The 12,422-nt window shown below is 45.0% G+C and overlaps 1 protein-coding gene across 1 annotated transcript in view; it reads right to left on the bottom strand.

Moving 5' to 3' along the window:
* The window catches only part of ZC4H2 (zinc finger C4H2-type containing), a 145,591-nt gene that overhangs the window by 115,584 nt on the left and 17,585 nt on the right, over positions 1 to 12,422 (bottom strand). The gene's annotated exons all lie outside the window — the stretch shown is intronic.

The raw sequence follows: 12,422 nt of genomic DNA, 5'->3' as shown, positions 1-12,422 counted from the left end.
TATAGGGACTTGGCCACCCCTAGCCAATTTCGCCTTGGCAAAGTGCACACACGCACTCTAAACTCCTCTGTCGGACTTCCACACCTGGACTTCGGTCCCCCTACGGCGCCTCAGGACCATACCAATGGTGAAAGGCGCTATACAAATGACAATTACTCCTACTTTCCGTGTACAGACACATGCTTATCCATTCATGCATTTTCAACACTAACACTTTTGTATATTGCAATGTTCTACAAATCCTGCCACTTCAATTAATACCACGATGCCGCTAGTCTTTACCTTTTCAATACAAGAGAGAACGGAAAAAAAACAAGAGACCCGCTAAGTGCTTTAATTCAGGGCTGTGCGCTGGGATGCTTATTGCTTAGACAATGTTATGTTATGTTACTTGCCATTTATATAGCGCCTTATAGATCATTGGTATGACCTCAAAGAACTGGTAGGTTGAAGGCCCTCGGGAACGTAGTTCAAGTCAGTAGAGAGAGAGATAGTATTGTATGGTGCACCGGATATGTGTGCAGCTGGTGTAGTTGTTGGATGATAGCTGCTTCCTAGCGTTAGGTGTGGTGCTGAGGATATCAGTGGATGTGTTCAGACTGGGTTCTGGCTGCGTTAGGCCTGAGTAACGTCTACGTGAGCAGCTGGCTGGAATGTGCCCAGCTAGCTGCGTTTCATTAGGGTGATGAGGTGTTCATGGGGTCGTATTTGTATGTAAACAGCTAGGCCGAATTATCAGGGGTATAGCTGTGTTCTAGTTGAATGATGGTGTATAGTAGAGAGTAAGCGTAGTGGTGTGATATGGTGGTTATCTTGGTTAAGATGTTTTATTACACGAGTAACTGCTTAATGGTGACCATTAACCCATTACATGTGAGATGCAGGTCTTTGCAAGCAGATATGGCTGTTCTAAAATCACCTTAATGTGACCAACGATTCAGAGGTCACAGAATGTGACGCCAATCACGCAAGTCGACTATATAACATAACTCAACAGGTGTATTTGTAGAGTGCACACTCACCCCCGGAGGGGCATCTTGGCGCTACAGACAGATAACAGATGCGTATTGTCCCTCCATGTCAAGCCCACCTATACTTTCGATACCAATAGTTTTTTCCTGATACAGGTGTTTAGTACCCACTCTCTGAGCCGCCCAAAAAAGCGGATTTATATCCCATAGCACTGTTGCCTGCAGAGATGCTCGGTGTACAAGGAAGAAGGGTGCAAGCTCTGTGCCTAAGCCTCGACTGGGATTGTGCTGTAAAACATTGCTCAATCATGTGACCTGATGTGGCGGATACACCCGTAGTAACATTTCATTTATTCACAGCCTCTGAAAATAATGTGGCGCCCTCTCCCACCACCAACAGAGCTGGGTTTGTGGGTGGAGGTGGGGGGATGACAATCACACCGAAGACATGTAGAAATGTGAATACAAATATGCTTTTGCAATTATTTTTTTTATTTAGATGTGGGATTAGTTAAACACCTTTATCTATGCAACATTTTGCATCGTAACACACTGGTTCTTATCTCGCTTATGTCGACGCCTTGCTAACATGCAGAAGAAGCCACGACGTTATACTTCGATATCTTAAGCACGCAGCCCAGAAAAACTGGAATATCTGCATGAGAAAACGATATGACAGATCAGGAGTGCCGCTTGATTTGTCTAAAGCGCCACTGCTCTGCATTTGCTTTCAGTGGTCTGATCAGGGAGGTCTCCTTGCTCTTTTGTAGACTGTCAATCACTCTGTAGAATGGGCAGGACCTGACGAAAAGGCGAGGCAGATCCACAAAAGGCATCGGAAATGCACACCACACCCCTGAGTACAGTGGCACAAAACCACCAGATGCCAAGTGGCATTCCTTTGCATTTTAAAAGCGCTTCCTGATTCACAAACGAGGTGCACTTTAAAATCGGAATGCACCCCCTGGCTTGCACTTGGAACCGGTGTGGATTAATTCATTATGCAGTGGGCTTTGCAGGGGGCAGTGCCAGGGCATAAGTGAACACACTAGACAGACACCTGTATGCAATGCCACTCAAGCCACATTCTATTTAACACTTAATGAAAACAACATACCTCATACCCAAAAATGTGACTCCCCGCAGTAAACAAAAGCACAACATAGCAACAAGGCAAAACAATAGCAGGAAAAGACTGATACACCCCCACTGACTGGTGGTCCAGGTGCCCATGGCTCCGCCCACAGGGCCTCAGGCCTCTCCACCATGCCCTCTCAGGGGGCAATACTAGGAGGCACCTCCATCGGCACCGGCCCACAATGCACCCTGATCCCACCCCCTGGGGAACCGTCCTTTGTCCTTGCCATAGCACCATTCAGGCACCGGGCTCCCCTGGAAGGGGCAGCTTAGTGTCCCCATGGTCTTTCCCCACCTGCCCATCCCCTCCCCAAACTCTAACAGCAGGGTGGGTGGGATGGTAAAAGTTCCCAGCCTGGCGTGATGATCGAGGGCAAGGTTGCAGGGGTATAGCCGCGCGGGTGACCGAGGACAGGAAGTCTGATGCTCACCTCTACCTGTGCCATTTTTTGCACTGGCATGCCCCTGCCGCCCAACTCTGGTTTTCGGCACGGTGAACTGGGTGCCGCCAGTCACCGCTGTTGCTGCATGGCCTGGCCAACCCGACATTCCCTCAATTGGAGGGTTTTTGCCTTCGAGAGGGGTGGGTTCTGTTTCTCCTTTGTATTTTTCTAAAACTGGAACAGCAGAACTCTAGTTTCATCCAGGCCCGGCTTCAGCCCGGGGCGGAATAAAGGCGGAGTAAAGGGGGGGCCGCAGGTTCCGCCCCCAAGGCCAGCTACTGGCCACTTAGAAAGGAGCCCTAAGCAGTGGTGTTAAACACCTCTGGGAGGGGGGTGGAGGCGGGTCAGGCAAGAGCGGACTTTGACTGACCTATAGGTCAATAGGGAAATGACCAAAGTGCCAGCCATGATTCTAGGATGGGCCCGTTTGACAGAAGCATGTTTTATAAGCTAATATACTAGTTTTAATCAATGTTATTAAGCAAATATATTTTCAAATGCATTATTTGCAACATATTTTACCAGGGATCGGGAATCTGCAGGAGGCCCGGCCAGAATTGTATTGCTTGCCCTGGACAATGACACAGCCATGAAAACACAAATGAGCAGGGAGAGGGTTCGAAATTAAGATTGGATAAGCAGAGCTAAAATCAGCTCCTGGATATCCGGTGTTAAACAGTAAGCAGGAGCTACCACTGGGCAACAAGGTCCTAGCACAGAGCATTCCGAAAACTAATTTCGCATAAGGACATGGTGTTCATTATTGATCACCCCTTATGCTTTGTGTGTCATATAGATGTATCTTAATGCCCATTTATAGATTGCCCCAAATGCACAGAGTTAATGGTACCTGGGTAGGTTTGTTCGGCATCAGTTGGCCTGCAGAGCCAAAAATAGCTCCTCATAGCTGCTGGTGCCAAGCTAACAAGGCTCTTCTTGGCTACAAGCAGGAGCTAAATAGCGCCCAGCTCCCCTCAATTTTGAAACCTGAAGGTGTTAGCACAATTGATCACGCAGGCTGCCTACAACTAGCTAGCAAGATCCTGTGTTGCTTTTGTTTTTAACCACACTGTTCAGCTTACCCACATTTCCAGCATCTGAGTTACAAGGCAGCTATTTTCTTAAACTTAAAATCACAAGTTGCTTTCTGTAAATGAAAGTCTGTTTATTTTTTGTGTGAATATACCAGTTATTCACATCATACTTAATACAATGGTTAACTGTATTAAATAATACATTACAGGTGTTGTTGACTGCACACAGATTTCTGCAGCAGGCGCATCAAGTGACGGAGGGTCCTTACAAATTACATGCGAGGTGTAAATTCAGCTGCATTTACTAATTGGGTATATGTGAAAAAATAAGGTTGGTAATAAGAAAAAAAATATTCTGTAGGGAAGAGTGTAGTAAAATCAAAAAGTGATAGATGCAAGGCTTTGCCTAAAACATGATCACAGCCATTGCTCTGGGAAGCTTTACATGCCACAATCCTTTGGTATGTCTGTGCCATTACAGAAGTTTATAATCCATTAGCAAATGAGTCTTGGTTCTGCCACCAACCGGTCAGTTCAATCTCAATTGCTAGGCCATGTTCCCTCTGAACTGGTACACACACCACCATAGGCATCGCTAGGCCTTGTTGTCTAGCAGTTTGTGCACGGCTGCTCACATTGGTGTCAGGGCAAAGGCTGCTTTGAAAACAATGGCCTGGGAGGCTAGCCGGTGGTTATGCTTTATTCATAGACTTACATCCATACTTTTTTAGTTTTGGCTGTTAAGTTTAAGCCGGCACTTGTGCACTGGACCACAGATAGGATGGAGATGAGAGGAGATGGGATGCGAGGTGGGACACACAGCCTATGGGTGCGTTTGGTGATTTACAAACTCATTGACTACCCATTACCATGTTAATCCCTATGGCATTGCCACCTACTACCTGCCCCTACCTGGCAAAACATCCCCTCCTCTGATCTCTTTGAGCAAGCTCTATCACAAAATAACACAATCTTGTGTACTGTATCGGGAATGCCAGTGTTATATCTATGCTTTCTTTTGAGTGTTCAATGACTTAAATGCCTATGCAAACGAGCTTCGATTTAATACATATCTCCTAACAATGTGTGTCTGTAGGCTTTCATTCATATGCAATCTGTATGGTGTGCATCTGTTCCTTGCTGTGGAGTCCTGTCCAAAACAAGCTATCACAAAGCCAACCGTTTTGGATTGTGTATAGGTATTGGACAGACGCCAGGCAGTGCCATCCTACGCCCAGGTACTCGCACCAGTACCCATCTGTTCCCATCTCACTGTCACCTGGTACCCTTAAGCAGTGCCTGGCAAATCCCTATCCCATGCCTAATCAAAGGCCCAAGCTGTTGGCTTTGCCAATGCATGTTGGTTTCATTAAATACACGTGTTTATGTCCAGATGTGGGGTGTATACTAATTGACCTTTTCACAATTTACCTCGAGAGATTTGACCTAATTTAAAAGATCAATATGACATATATGTAGGGGGGAAACCCCTTGCAAACCTCCACACAATCCAGATCCCCCTGGCAATCCCCCACCCAATCGCCTTATATTATTTATAATCCAAAACCAACCCAATACATATATAAAATAACTAAAATAATAGAAAGGTCAAGCCGGTACGATAGCACTGCGAGTAGAGCGCTCACTGTGACATCCGTGCAGACCCTGCTGACGCAGGTTCGAATCCCGGCAGGGCAATCTCAGCCTTTCATCATTCCGAGGTCGATAAATGAGCACCACACACCGTGGGTAATAATAAGCAGCGCTCAGATACCTGAGGGTTCGTAGTGTTATATAAATGCTAAATAATAATAATAATTGTGCAGAAGGTCAATTAGGACCACTATAATCAGGTCAATTAGGACAAAAGGTCAATTGTAAAAGGTCATTTTGGGTAATACCCAGATGTGGATGCCTTGCCTGCTGTGCTATGCCTAGTGAATAAAGCTGAACCTCATTGTTAGCCTAACAAGGCCCTACCTGAGCATGTCAAGGCTAGGATGGCCAGTATGGCCCAGTTTCAGATCATCTTCTCACGTGTACTTACCAGTGGCGTTATGAACATAACTTTGTCTGTGTGGAAGCCTAGTCTGCCTTGCCAGAACGTTTCATGATTCAAATTAAGTACTGACTTGATAACCTCATACTGTTTGTGTAACTATTAACAGAGTTTGTATTCAAACCGAGTGCATCATGTTTATTGTGGGCCGTGTATAGACAGTATTATGTGCTGGCTGTTTAGACAGTGCCGGAAATGGACATTATTTACTGTGGGACCCCACCAGTGACATGGGGGAGCGGGATGGTAGGATTGTTCCCACCCCCAAATAAAGATTTGCCTCTAAGAAGATTAATCATGAGTACCTGAAAAATAACACGAGAGGTGGGTCTCTTATAATGCTGCTGGTTAAGTAAAAAAGGAGCACATCTTTTAAACCTCAAAAGTAGTATTTAAAATTACCTGCAAAGTGCAATCAGAGGTGGATTTAAAAGTGGGGCAAGGGTCAAATGCTCATGGGGCCCCCCTGCTCTGCTTCTCTACCCAGAAAAACTAAGAGCTAAGGCTTCACAGACCTTCCCAGTGAGGACTTATCATTTAATGGGTCTCAGCAGCGGATGATTTGCAACAGGAAGAGATTAGAGATGGAAAAGGTAACTGGCAGTGACCATTGCTGTGGTACTTCTTTCTTTAAAGTATGTAAGGTTTTAATAAGCTATTTAAGTGTGATTGTTGGGTCATTAGAAATTATCGGGGACAGAACAAGCTGTGAGAAACAATGACCTTGTCATACATTTCATCTCCATTCAGTATGGGGAAAATAAAGCTACAATCATAGGGGGTAATTTTTCAAGTCAATAGGAGTGGGAGAGGTGCGCTAAAAAACATTTACCACCACTTTTCATGTGCTGCATCATTTTTTATTGTTTGGCAGGCGGCGTTGGGCATCAGAGTGGATTTTTATGCTGATGGAAAATCAATAGATTCCTATGAAAATCACCTGACTTTTACACCTGGTAAAAGCAGGCATATTACAAAGGAATATTTTGTAGATGGCTCCAACAATCATTGATTGTGGAAGGGATTTACACTTTTCCAGACATGTAATGGAAAAGTGAAGAGCAAAGGCGCGTTTGCCTGCGTTTTACTATTCACTTTTCCAGTACTTGGTGGAATCCATTAACATTGGATGGAGGGGCCCTTTTGCAAACATGTGCAAACAGAAATGTTCCCCTTCATGCAATTTAGGATTCAAAACAAAATGACCCCCTTACCCTTTTTTCATCAACACGTTTCTACATTGACGTATACATTGTCGTGTTGATCCTGTCACTTGAGCATTATTGAAGTAATATGTATAATATGTAGCATTATTTTATGTATGCAAAAGCAAACTGCAACACATATTTGCACCAACTTAAGCAGGCAAGATGCGTGGCCAAGTACCTAAATTAAGGCTCTGCTGAAATTCTGGCTTTACCATTTAAGTGTATGATCATGGGAAAATAATGTAATCTCACTGTGCCTGGCCTGCCAAAATTAGTTGCCTCTAGAAGGGATTCGGATTGCAGAAAAATCTATTCCAAAAAAGCCTCACCCGTGGTCTAATAGATGGGCAGTGCAGGGGTCATGGTCTGCCAAGGAGACACATACACATCTTTCTTTGGCAGAGATAAGGCTACAGTTATTGAACACAATTGCGCATTCAACACTAAATCCAAGCAAACACATCACACAAGTCATCATGGACATTTGCATGTACCAGACAATGACATATTGGCCCCTCCCCTGTCACACTATACCTGGAGCTATACCAAGAGGCCAGAACCCCCTCAACCTGCACCATCTGCCTCCGGATCCAGCACACCCTTCCCTGGCTGTCTCTCCTGCATGCTAGCACTCCCTCACACCGTCAACTCAATTATAATGTGCTGCAAAAATGCAACAATGATACAATTGTGTGCTTCAAAATGTCATTGTGTAGGAAATCACTTTTCCTATTCTTTGCTTTAGTATTCTGGTCTGGAGGGGTGTCTGTCTTTCACAACAAGATGGCAGGATCACAAGCACTTCCTCCGTGGCCTGCTGGGCGTAGCCACAGTCTTCAGGGAGGCATTATTGAGCATTCACCATCTGAGATTGAATAAGTACTGGGAGCTTCATTGCTCAGCCCTCAAAGAGGAGGAGGAGGCATCCTCGATTCTCTCCAGCCAAGGCATGCTGGGGGTAGTTGGGAATGGTGGTCAGAGGGAGCTGATAGAAGGTGTCTGGGGTGCCTGGGGGTGAAAGGTAAAGGAGCAGTGGATAGAATAGAAAGGGGAAGAGTAGATGGGAAGGTAAGGGAAGGTAGGTAAATAGATGTTGCCAAACTATCTTGCTTGCTTTCCTCTCTCTCTGTACTATTTTTGTAGCTCATTTATTGCATTATGTTGAAACAAGATCCATCACTTTTGTTCTTGGGGCAGGATTCATTGGGATTCATCTCTCAGGCCCTTGTTCAGGGATCTGCATTATACCGTTTATATTTTTCATGATTTGGAAATAGTTTTTCTCAGGGAGATGAGGCATGGGGATAGAAGCTGAAGTGAGGAGCAAATGGAAGGTCAAAGTATTGGGGGAGTTAATGGAAGGGAACAAGGGAGCGGATTGAAGAGGAGAGCAGAAGGCTTTGGAGTGGGTACAATAGAGCATCTGATTTTGGAAGGGGTGAGCGGAGGGAGGCGGAGAGCAGATTTCTCACTTGAACAAGTGATCCTGAGCAAATCACTTTGTCAGGAAAAATATTTACTAAACATGGAACATTTGTCGCACTTGTGACAGCCATTAAAAACTCCCACCCTAAGCTCCACCCCCATGCCAGCCTACCCAGAGCCCTCTGTCACTCTTGCCCCTGAAGCCGTTTGCCTTAAATCGGCCACTGAGTGCAATCATTACAGGCATCTTGATGAGACATTCATGTAGTCTTATGGGCAATTGGCTTGCCCCTAGTACTAACAACATGGATTAGAATGCAGGCAGACCAGATTAAACCAATTGAAGGGTGTGAATGCATTTACCGTATCCATGAAGACATTTTTTGCTGGATCACAGATATAGGAAATCTGTCTCAATTAAAGTACTCCTACACTCACACCCAATGGAATTTGGGCCCCACCTGATCACAAATGTGGCCCACCCAGATGAAAATTCCTGGAGCCGCGCCTGTTCATGTGTTTCCTACAACAGTGTTGGATAAGCGTTTTCCTTAATTGCCCCGAGAAATGTGCAGGGCACATTATTTACATGGCGGCCAGCAAATCCTACGTCTCGAGGAGCTTATTTAAAAGAAAATATATATAAAAAGCTCATCTTGTGCTGTATTTTTACACTCCCGATTCTTGTGAAGCTGGCCCTACTCCGGGGGTAAAAATTAATTCAAGTTGCAATTTACTACCCAGCCATAAAAGTCACATGCCACTCCAATTCTATACATGCACACAGAACACCATTTCTTACTCGCCAAGAGTCAAATATCACTCGTCAATGGCCAGTGCACACTTTGTGGCCTAGCCTAATAATAATAATAATAATAATAATAGGTATCCATGATCCATGCTGTAAGTGAATTGTGCAAATCCAATGCAGTTACAATGCTGTTTTCTGTTCCACTGCAATGAATAGAACCGCAGAAAATATACATTTTTAATTGACAGCAATTATGCCTGCATTTTATTTTAATTCTGCACCATACAGAAGGCACGATGAAGCGAGATTGCCTGTAAAGGCAACATTAGGAGTGAAACACTCATGAACCAGGCCTTAAATTGGCAGCTTGCAAGAAGAAGAAAAAGCAGCAGTAGCAAAAACAATAGTTTGGCCTTTTGTGGGTAGTTGACAGGCACTGCCATTATGGTACCTACTGGCCACGTGATGGCAAAGGTGGAAATGGCGTGATTACATGAGCATATGATAGCAGTCCCTGGCAAATGCCAATCTAATACCTATATCCAAGCCCAAATGGTTGCCTTTGTCAATGCTCATTTTTTTACAGGATTTCAGTGCAAGGAACAGATATGAATCTAGTGGCTGAAAGCACACTTGGTTAAGACGTTTTAATTACACCAGTAGCACATTTACAACTGCAATTAAGCCATTAACTCCCAGCAGACTGCTTAGAAGAAACACTGAAAGGCCAATGTTTTATGTTACTTAAGCAATATAACCCGAGCAGATGGGCATTAACGGTCAAGTAATGCACCGGGGCATACGATACAAGCCTGAGTTACATGTAGTTCCATATCCCTTTCCATGGCGACCATTGATGTGACGGGGAAGCGACGGGTCCCGGCGAATGCAAGGCAGTGCAAGGTAAGTGGGGTGGGGTTGGGGAAGGATTAAATATGTGGAAAAAGGGCCCGGGGGTCGCAAATATGGAGAGGGGAAGGGGACGCAGGGGAGCGCACTTACCAGATTCCCAGCAAGGGAAGATGGTGGCCTCTTGCTCTGAGGAAGCACATAGCAGGGTCTTTACTGTGTGGTAAAGACCCTGTTCTGAGCCACCTCGTTGGCTGGGAGTCAGCCACGCCCCCTTGCCGGGTACTAATACTTGATAGAGGTAGCTCCAAGAGATTACAGCAGGAGGAATTTTGGTCGGGGGAGGGGCAGCAGGTAGTCAGTGGTAAAGGGCATAGGGGTTAGCATCGCCCCAACAGTCAATGGGAGGGTAAATAACCAAAAGCCATCCCCAAACTGAGGGGCCCTTCTCACATGTCATCTCACTCCTAGCCGTTCTCCAATGCAATAGTTTTGTTTTATAGGTGGCACTCCCTAATGGTCACAACTAATGAAAGAGTGTGACATGAGAATGACATCTGGCTCTTTTAAGAGAAGCTGACCAGGTTAATGTAATCTGGAGGGGTCTCTCGATGGAGAGGAGGGAATTGGACCCACTTCAAGCCTAGATATTCGGACACATGCCCGTATGCGGGAACCCTCATCGAATCTCTGACGTTTAAGGTTGCCAGGCTTTCAAAATAACCCGCCACTTGGCATTCAGACCATACTGGCCCGTCCCTGGCTCTCAAACTACATTCTGCTTTCGCAAAGCCTATTCTCGAGTGGGCTACACTCGGCTGATAAGCCCTGGACAGTCAAAGAATTACTGTTCCAGAGTTTGCTCTGTAACAAAACGTATCGGTACTCCAGGGCAAAATTCCACCATACTTCAAGAGTTCACCCAAAGACATCTCGAGCCCATAACACAGCCAACACTGGTTGGTATGGTTCCATGTGTTAATATCCCCGCAGAAATATCGCCATACAAGAATGGGGTCATATTTTTGCACCAATATTAACCCATTAAACCTGCGGGCACACCCGTGCAACCCCCATATTATTTTAAAGGGAACCACCACCGCAACCCCCGCTCCCATTTACCACAAAAATTATCCCCAATAATAATACCGCATATGGCCATTCCCGACGACCATATATATGGCGATATTATCGGTGGGGATAATATTACCCGATACTGTTGGTATTAATTACCTATTGATGTTTTTAACCTGTTTCAGAAACCTCGTCACAATATACCTTTTTATACAATCCTGATGTAGGGTTCACTGTAACTGGATCTACAAGCACGCAAACCATCACAAAACATACCTTTCCCTCTCTGATCTGCCCTCAGGACTTTAAGTGGGCTGGAGCTAGATGGGGCAAAGTCCTGGCAGTCGCCCAAAACTCGAGATGGGGTCCTGCCAGGGCTCCCAAACCACTAGCGACGAACAACAGTGTTTTTTTTAAAACAAACATTTCCACAGCCTGGGGATTCAAACCAGAGACCTGCTGCTATCAAGCCAGTGTTACTGCCACTGTGCTATTTCAGAGTGCTTGGAATCTCTTTTATTCAATAGACGGCTTGACGTGATGGGCTTTATGTTTCAAACAAACCACTGAATGAAATAAAAAAAATTCCAGCATCTGCGAAATAGCACATTGCCAATTCGTAGGTAATGTATACCTTTTGTTTCCTTTAAGACTCCTTGTCACATGAAGCCCGTAACAAGCTTTATGTGTCAAACTGTTAATTGAAAGAAATTAAAGCAAACCAGTACCTATGAAATAGCACAGTGCAATGTGATACTGGCTTCTCAGCAGGAGGGCTTGGGTTTGAATCCCCAGCACAGGACAATAAAAAAAGGTGAGGAACTAATTTTCTTTTTGTATTGTCCCTGCTGGGGGTTCAAACCCAAGCACTTATGACAGGCCGGTGTCACATCACACTGTGTTATTTGGGAGATGCTGGATTATGGACCTACTGTCATTCATTCGACTGCTTGACACAACGCCTGTGTCAAACAGGTCTATTGAATGAAACGGGGTTCAGGTTTGAATCCTCAGAACTGGACAGTAAACAATTCAAAAATGACAGGGAGGAAAGTCACATTTTTTACTGTCCCTTGTTGGGGAAACTACAGACCACGCCCATCATTTAGGCCACACACCCTCGCTACAGTTCCCCCTCGATTTCTCACCCCACTTAAAGCACTGTCCGCCCTTCTCCAGCACCTGCAATCTCCCATCTTCCTCCTATTCATTTTCCTCCGCAGACCAAGCCAATGCTCGGAGACCACTACAGTGTGATTTGGTGCAATAGGAAAGCCTCATAAAATAAAACATAGCATATACATGATTGTGCCAGTAAAACAACTCAATGAGTTAAGCGCTCAAGCCAGATATCTGTGTTCTACCGTAGGCACGCAGGGTGAAATCATGGCAAGGCACACTCCAATCCTACTGATGGAATGATTAGTATTAAGTAGAGTAACAGCAGCCCATATTTTTACAGCACTGAAAA

The sequence above is a fragment of the Ambystoma mexicanum genome, chromosome 5p (assembly GCF_040938575.1).
Source record: "Ambystoma mexicanum isolate Mex_15411 chromosome 5p, UKY_AmexF1_1, whole genome shotgun sequence".
Classification (NCBI taxonomy): Eukaryota; Metazoa; Chordata; class Amphibia; order Caudata; family Ambystomatidae; genus Ambystoma; species Ambystoma mexicanum.
The sequence above is the reverse complement of the archived record's forward strand: the minus strand, read 5'-3'. Positions and strand labels throughout refer to the sequence as shown.